Below are 9598 nucleotides of genomic sequence, written 5' to 3' on the forward strand. Positions count from 1 at the left end.
GATCGGATCACTTATTACGTACGAGCTAACAATAAATAAAAGACTGAGCGAACAGAACAAAACTAAGAAAGTAACAGCGCTTAAAGCATCCTGCAATTCAAGTGAAGAGAGTTGTTCAGAATCAGAAGACAATATGGCTCTTCTAACTAAGAAGTTTGGGAAGTTCCTGAAAAAGAAAATAAAGTATACTAGAAAATTCTAGAACTCAAAAAAAGAAAAAAGAGAATCGAGTAGAAGGAAGTAAAAGGATGATCCCCCTACATGCTGCAACTCCAGAGAAGTTGGGCACATTAAGCCAGAATGTCTTCAGCTAAAGAAAGTGTCCAAAAAGAAGAAGAAGGCACTAAAGTTCAGTTGGAACATACACAGTACTAGCAATTCAGACTTTGAATCTAGTGACGACCAGATTGCTAATTATTAGAAATGGTGTGGTCCTAAGAGTGGGTATGAATTGGGTATTATAAAATTTCCACTAGGTTGAACTCAATTCATAGCCAGTATTTCACAACCTAGGGTTTGTCTAAGCATTCCCAATAAATCAAGTATGCAAATATTTAAGCCAAATAAGATATTCTCAGTAAATTAAATACTTGCATACAATCACCACATCATATCCCACTCAATCATCAAAGTGTGTATGTGAAAATGATTAAGCCATGAAAGTAAACATACACGTAAGATGCATATCTCATTTAAATAAAGGGCATGTATGCAAAATTAATGATAGCGATAAATGAACAAGCATACATGTGCGGAAATTAAAGTGCACAAATTTAAATGAGATAGAGAGATAGAGAGAGAGAAACACAAGATATTTGTTATCGAGGTTCGGCCAAACTAGCATACGTACCCGCCTTGGGCTTCCCCCCCAAGGATTCCACTATCCCTGCTCATTTAAACCGGAGGAGCAGAAGTCGTTACAACCTTTCCTTACTGGGCAATGTAAACCCCAACTAAATTACAAGGCTTAGCCTAACTTGTCTCCTTTACGGGGTTGAGACTCCCAAGTTCAATTTTGCGGGATGAATCCAACTGATACAATAACAATCATTTTTATGCATATTAAAATGCTTCTAAATACAAGAATGGATGTACTCATTAAAAGCTCAAATATGATGAATGCTTTTGTAAATATGATATAAGCTTAATAGAGTAACGTTTTTTTTTCTAAAAATGATTTTGTAATCTTTGAAAGGAACATATATGATGAATGCTTCAAAATTTGGCCCCTAATAAAATTTTTCTCCTAAAATATATTTCAATAAAAACTGTAGGAGAACTTAGGGTTTTGCTCTAAAAGTATTTTTGCAAAAGCAATACATATATGATCTTTGATATGAACTAAATATGCAAAAAAAAAAAAAAAACTCCAAAGATCAAAGTGTAATAAAAGTTTTCTCCAATAAAGATTTGTAGTAAAAGATATTTAGAGAAGTTAGAATTTATGCATGAAAAGGTTTTTGCAATAAACACACTCTAAAAATAAATTCCTAATAAAAATACTCTCTTCAAAAATGTTTTCAAAGAAGGAATTAAAGAGTTTGGAGCGTATGAAAGGTTTGGCCTCAAAGAAATTATTTTTTCAATAAAAAAAGGTGTGGGGGAACTTTGAATAGGAAAAGTCAAAATAAATTTGAGAGAAAATTATGGTTAATCAAAGTTGCTAATCTGAGTTACGAGGGGGTATTTAGAAATTTTCAGGAAATTTGACCATTGAGGGACATGCTCAGTATTTTCCGAACTGTTTAATGAAAAAATTAAACTTAATTAGAGCTAGAAAATAACCCAACCTGAGAGGTTCGGTCGACCATAGAAAAGGTTGGGTCGATCATATTAATAAGTTTGGTCGATCGTGGCCATTTTGAACTATGGATTTGGTCGACTGTCTCAGGGTGATTTTGAACCCTTCATAGGTTCGGTCGACCATGGCTTAGGTTCGGTTGACCGTTCTTTGAATTTTGATCAATCGAGCTCATTTTAAACTACAGGTTCGGCCAGTTGGGGAAGGTAGAAAAAGGTACTTTTGAAGTTTGGTCGACAGAGGAAGCTTAGTTTAAAAATGGGTCGGTCGACCAAACCAAGTCAAATATTTGACTTCTACCTATTCGGTCGACTGAGCATTTATAACGCAGATTGGTCGGTCGACCGAGACTTAATCAAACGTTGAATTTCTGGCCTACAGTCTATTTAGTCAACTGGGCTTTTAAATTAAGCCTAAAAATATGGCGTCCTAACCAATTTAGACCTTTGTGTATGATTTAGTTGTTAAGAAAAAAGATTTTCTATGAAGTGTGTTGGTCCCTAGGGTCTGTCTATGGTCATTCTGAGCATTCATCCATATCATGCAGATGCATGCATTATTACAGACCAAGTCTATAAAAAAATTAAATGCATTTACAAATTAAAATTAAATTCATCTTTTTTCTTTTTCATTGCTCTTCTTTCCATGGAATGCGTCAGTTGAAGTAAGCTTTAAGTCTTCTAACTTCCATTTCCCTTTTGCCTTATGTGTGTGTTAAATAGTAAACCTGTTCAAGCACTTAAAAGCACACATGAGAAAGTGGTGCTTTGTCAGCATAAAAATAGGGATCAGACTCAAATAGTTAACAATCTTCCATTTTTTGATTATGATAAACAACTAAGAGAAAAATGGGTGCAACCTGAAATCACTCCTCCTAAGATTAGGCATAATGTAAAAATAAAAATAATAAGACAAACATATTCATGGAAGAAGACATAACAAATAAAATTATGCATTTAATTTTGCGTTAAAGCGCATGCTCAGATATTTGCCCCTAAAGATTTTCCCTTTTTAGTCATTAACATTTTGCTCATTAAACATTCTCCCCCTTTTGACATAAAAAAAAAAAAAGAAAAAAAAAAGGGCTAAGCTAAGTATAAAATAATTTTATCATTTAAACCAGGCTTAGCAGAGAGAACTCCTTTTTTTTAAAAAAAAAACTCTCCCCTTTTTAGTATATATTATGGGCATAAAAATTTTAAAACTATTTGAAATATATAGTCATTAAGCATACAAAATAGTTTAACTGGTAATGTAAGAAAATTACATGATGAACAAGGCTAGATCAGAAATCTACACAAACCATTTCAATTTTAGTACAACGTAAGACCCCGTAAAGATTGGAATTTAAAAACATGCGGTATATGAAAAAATAGGTTTGAGCATAAACATTATCAAACTAGTTCACATGCATTTCATGAATGATGCATGAACCAGTTATTTAACACTCTTAAAAATTTGAAAATTCATGATTTCAAAATTTTTTAACACAAAATAGTATTAGTCATAATAGGCATTCTAGTACACAAGCAAGACAAAAAAAATATGTTCCATATAAGTTCAATTCTTGCTTTTAAAAATGTATATATAAATAACTATATATGTATAAAAATATAAATATATATTTATCCCTTTATGATTTTCGATAAAGATAGGGGGCGATGCTTGCTAAAAAAGAAACTTTAAATAAAGTTCAAGCAAGCAAATGTTTTTTTGGTTTGACATTTAAATGCAATCCATAATATGACTAGAAAACGCTAACACATATATCCCAAAGATACTAGAAAATTTACGAATAGGGATCATATGGCAAAACCTAAGACACTGTGGCAAACAAAATATTTGCATTTAATATTCAATAAAGATATTACAATTAAGCACAAGCCACAATGAATTAAAAAACCAAATCTAAGCTAGAAATGTTGTGAGCACAACAAGATAGAAAAATAATTTCTAGGTGCTCCCTCGACCAATTTGAATACGTGCTTAGATTCTTTTAGCTACTTATACTAAAATTATTTATGAGAAAATCATTTAGGAGTATAAGCAACAAATTTTCATTTTTGATAGATTTTACTGGATATATTGTTGGCCTTACAAGGCTTAAAATCTTCTTATCTTGTTTTGATGCTAACAAACAAGTGAAATTCAACATATTTGTGTGAGTAATGTTGTTTCAGGGCTCATATATGAGAAAGTAAGGTTAAAGTGCCCACAAGGATCAAATATGATGAAAGCAAGGTCAAAGTGCTCAAGAGGATCAAATGAAGCTTAAAAGAGTCCAAGCATGGATTTAAAGATGATATATTAAACCTTGAAGAATATGAAGACATGAATGAGTTGTTGAAAGCCAAGGTTTAATATTAAAGTCCATAGAGCCAAATAAAAGCAAAGTGAGAAAGCTCAAAGAATATGAAAGCTTGAAGCTTGAAGAAACAAAACATGAAGACTCAAGAACCTAGAATGAGAAAAGTTTTAGAATTTTTCATGTAAGTACTTTAAATGTTTAAAATATAGTTTGCAATATTTTGAAGCTCTTAGGTTAACTTCTTGGACCTAAATACCTTTTAAAATATCTGTAAAATAATTTTATAAAGTCAAAAATTATTTTAAAAGGGTTAGAATCATTTTTGGAATAAAAAGCACCAAAAAGGGTTTTTCTATTTGCTGTTAATTTTGATACAGCTGTATTCAGGTGTATTTTTCACTATCAAAAATTCATTATTTTAAAAAGTGATGAACATGAAAGTTTTATGCTTTTCTCTTACCTTTCTTTTGACACCAAGAACACCTAATTTGGAGTTATACATAAAAGGTTATGGCTAAAAAACTGAAGGGAGGTCACTGCTATCAGTCAGTTGAACACTGTTCACGGGTGCGACTTCAGATGACTGAACAGATGACTTCAGATGACTGAAGATTAAGTGCAGTCAACTGACGATTTGTTGGACAGAATATACAGTAGGTAGTAGCAGTTCAGATGACTGAACTTGTGACTTCAGTCGACTAAACTTGCAACATCAGATGACTGAACCCTGATTTCAGTCAACTGACCCTGTATCTAGTTCTATATTTTTAAGGGGTTAAGAAACTTCAATTGACTGACCACGACACTTCAGTCAACTTAACACTGTTCAACGAGAAAATTTTTTAAATTCTAATATTTTAAAATATAGTCGTTTGAGCTCCAAACGTTCTAAAATTTTGGGAAACACTTAAAGGAAACTTTTGCAACATGGAAACAAGTTTGAAAGCCTATAAATACATGGTTTTACAAATCAAAACACATCCAAAAATTGAAAAATCTGCTTGTAAAGCTGAAAGCACTCTTGTTCTTCCAAAAGCTCTCTTGCTCACTCATTGCAAATCTATTTTGCTGAGAAATTCTGAAGTGCTAATTCTTCCTCCTCTGAATTTCTATTTCTAATCCTTATCTAAGAAGGATATTGGTGAATTCTACACTTGAACTTCATTGTATTTCATATTGGTATTTTACATTCAAAGTATATAGTGCTAAAATTGTACTAACTTGCTCTTGTTTCTTATTGTTCTTTGACGTTCCAAGGGTTGTTTGGATCGTTGGCTAAGCAAGGAAATATTGCTTAGAGAGGCAGACTCTAGCCTATGTAAGGAGTGACCGAACGAGGGAATATCGTTTGGAGAAGGCGGGCTCTAACCTTGACCAAGGAGTGTTGTAATCGGTATTGTTCCACCCGTCAACGGAACTGAACTAGAGAATCCTATGGTGGTCTACCAAAGGCGAGGACGTAGGCTGGGTATAAGCCGAACCTCGTAAAAATCTCCGTCTCATTCTCTCCTTCCCTTACTCTTTATTTTCAGCATATTTAAATTGTATGGATGGTTTAAAATTTGGGAATCATATAAACTACATCTATTTGGAAAATCAAACAAACTTAAGGTTTAATTTTGATTTGGGTTGTGGAAACCGAAAGGGAGTACGTTGGTGACACCATATCTTGCAGAAACCTTACGGGAGTACGTTACTTGGTTAACATCCCAAAGATAAATTTACCAAGAGTTTATTTGAGTTCTAAATATTTAGAAAGAGTGATTTGATTCATCTATACAGGGCTTTACATCAGCAAGCATAAATTTTCATTCATTACAGGGCTTGGTTCAAATTTGGCAAATATAAACAAACAGCCATCTTGAGTTGTTATATTACCAAAGTGCTGAATACTTTATATCTTGGTTTGGTTGTTTGTTGTTTGACTTATACTTGGAAAATAAATTGATTGTTTGGTTTGAAGATTGCGTTTAATTGATTGGTTGTTTAATTAAGTTGTTGTGTGATTGGTGAAATTAAACAAATAAGTTAAAGAATTGGTTAAGTGTTTAAAGAAGTTAAGGATTCTTAAAAGAAGTTAAAAGAAAGTTTTAAAAGCCAATTCACCCCCCCCCCTCTTGGGAAGCTATTCTTAATTTCATATATGTTAAACGATTTGTGTTTCACATGTAGATTTTTGAGTCCGATCCCTGTTTTGATTATGACAAACCATAGTATCTCATCTGTGTGCTAAGTGTATAAATAGGTTCATTTTTCTAAGAACGGATGATAGATGAGAAATGGAAGCCGAAAAGCACTTAAATGCGCACACCATTTGGCGCAATCCATGAATTTGCACAGGAACAGAGCATGAAGCTATTTGTTTGCTTCAAGTTGTATTATAGTGCATTATATTTTCATTTTGGGTCTTTAATAATCAAATTTCTATAATAATTAATGCACTGCATGCATGGTAGGACTATAAGCTCAAATGACCATAGGAAAATCAATGACCATAGAAAAGACTTCGGTCGACTGATGCCAAGATTTTAGGCTAAATTAAAAAGCCTAAGTCGTAGACTCACCATGGGTCCCGACTCACAGCATAACAAATCCCCTCTATCTTATAAATCATAAGTATGCAAACAGGGGTAACTTATGCTAAAAAATAGGACCTAGGTTTAAGTTTGAAAAGGGTTCGGGAAATCAAACCTAGCACGTTGAAAACGCCTTGGTCGACTGAACTAGTAGAAAGTCAACATGTTAACTAAGGCTCGGGTGACCAAACCTAAATTGAACATACTGTTCTTGGTCAACCAAACGTAAAGGTTGATAGTTTCTACTGTCTCCGAGTGCCTAAATACTAAGTTCAATTTTACCTCAGGTAACCGAATCATAAAGTTTGGCAAACTGAAATATGAACTGAGCAACCGAACCTCAAGCATTTGGAAAATCACCTTGGTTCAGCCACTCGAACCTGTCCTCGGGCACTCAAAGTTGAAAATTCAACTTTTCCAATTGTAAGTGTGTTAGCTTTGGTGCAATCCCAAGAGGGGGGGTGAATTGGTATTTAAAAAATTTTATCCCTTAGATCAATCCTCTAACAACAGTATTACACAAGCCTAAGGTCAATCTAGTGCTTGTAAAATGAATCAATGTAAATATACAATGGAAATTAAACTACAATAAGCGATTAACCACGCATGCACAATAAAGCACTAAAGAAGACGACACCCAGAAATGTTATTGAGGTTCAGCAAACTGCCTACGTCCCCGCCTTGGCTAACAAGCACAAGGATTCCACTAATGCTCACTTAAAGGGTGGAGCGGCACCAATTACAACCAAGTTAATTACCATAGGGCTGACCTCAAATTAACCAGGTCAATTAGCAGGGTTGACCTCAACCTACATGCCTTACTAGGATGTTGCACCTAACTTTCCTGATTGTGGGTCTAAGCCAGTCCGGGACTATTCTAGGGCTAGTCTCCCTCTTCAGGCCCGTGCTTAGAAATACAACATATCTGTATATAATTTTGCGTACAAGGAAATGCTTCTTACACTAAGCTGATTATGTACCACTAAGCACAATGTAATTAATACACTACCAAGAAATAGGATTTGATAAGTTCGGTGTAGTCTAAGTGTCTACTTTCAAATAATTGTGCAAATATTTCAATTAGTGCGTGAGAGTGCAAATAATGCTATCTTTATATCACACTATATTTTCAATCACAATGCTCAAGCAAAGATGATAGCAATACTTTAGATATCTCAAATGATATTTCTCAATATATAAGGCTCAAAAGATATTTAGATTTAATTTATAAAATAATTTGATCTTTGTGTTCAAGATAAAATCAATCAAAGGATATTTCAACAAAGATATTTTTGCATATGCACAAATATCTCAACAAAATATTTCTCAAAGTAAATCACACAAGACATTTGAAATCGATTTGAAAAAATTTTTTTCACAAACAAAAAGTAATATAAACTCTTGAGTATTGCAATGATAATACAAAACTCACAAGCTCTACGAAGTTTTCCTATGGAAGACTTATTAATGAAGTCTCTGAGAAAAACTTCAAGCTTACTCTTGGATAAAAATATATATTTCAATCAACTAGAACAAACGAGAGAGTAATCTAAACTAGATACTCACAATAGCACTCTTACTTAGCAAGATTTGCAATGAGGATTAGTAAGAATGGAAAAATGAAACTTGGATGTGAGAAATAGAGCTTTTGAGAATTAGAGGATATTTGCTAATTGTTTTTGTTAATCTCTGTCTAATTATTCCAAATGAGGGGGTATATATAGACTTCCCCCAAAATATAACTGTTTAGGACACACTTGGAATTATTAGGAAAGTTTTAATACAATTTAATTCTTTTAACCCCATTTAAAAAAGTTAACCACGGTAAAAAATTAGGGGCAACCTGATAGGTCCGGTTGACCATATACATTTTCGATCCACCGAAGTTCATATGGTTCACTCGACCGGGCCAAATTTGAACTAAAGGGTCGGTCGACCAGGAAGGGGGATTTTTCCAAACAGCGTGGTTCGGTCGATCGGGAAGAAATGAACTAGATGGTCTAGTCGACCAGACCCGAGGACCCTTGGTCAACCAAAGCGTTGGCGTTTATTTTGGGCTCGGTCGACCAGGAGGTCAAAGTGTTGACTCAAAGGGAGTTCGGTCGACCGAGTGTAAATGAATTATATGAGTTCGGTCAACCGGACTGTGGTCAAATTGTTGACCTAGTCCGGGTTCGGTCGACCAGGAGTATATGTACTGTGAAGTACGGCCGACCGAATGTGCCTATTTCGAGCATTTTTGTCTTGTTTAAGCATGCAAACACCCTATTCAGATGACCTTTCATATATATATGCATGTGTGAGTGTCCTAGGGTCATTTTTAGGTCCTTTTTAGCTTGAAGACACCGAAAAAATCCCTAAGGTCCATCTTATGGTCATGAGCTTATCAATCCTACCATGCAGGTAAGGTATTAATTATTACAAACCATTTCCTATTTACTATTATACACTCAATATGACAAATATAAATTACAATGAATACACATTTTGAGTCTTCGTCTTCTACAAGTCCATGTGTGTGCACCATATGATACGTTCGATTGGTTCTGCACACAAACTCATCAAACCATTAAATACTAAAGTATTTCTCATAATCAAAACAAGGTATGACCCATAGGGTCAACTGAGTGTTTAGACGACCGACCCTGAGGTCCAGGTGATCGAAACTCTCAGGTTGCCATATTTTTAAACCGTCATAACTGTGTTAATTAAAGGTAAATTGGATTAAAGACTTATTAAATAATTTTAAAAATTCCTTTTATATCCCAAAAGTTATAATTTTGAGTATGTCTATATATGCTCCTTCATTTGGAAAGATTAAGCATGGATTAGGAAAATCATTAGCCAAAAATTTCTTTGAACTTTCTTGTGCCCTTAATTTCCATACAAGCCCATATACTCCACTCATTCTCA

Source organism: Malania oleifera, chromosome 1, assembly GCF_029873635.1.
Source record: "Malania oleifera isolate guangnan ecotype guangnan chromosome 1, ASM2987363v1, whole genome shotgun sequence".
Lineage (NCBI taxonomy): Eukaryota > Viridiplantae > Streptophyta > Magnoliopsida > Santalales > Ximeniaceae > Malania > Malania oleifera.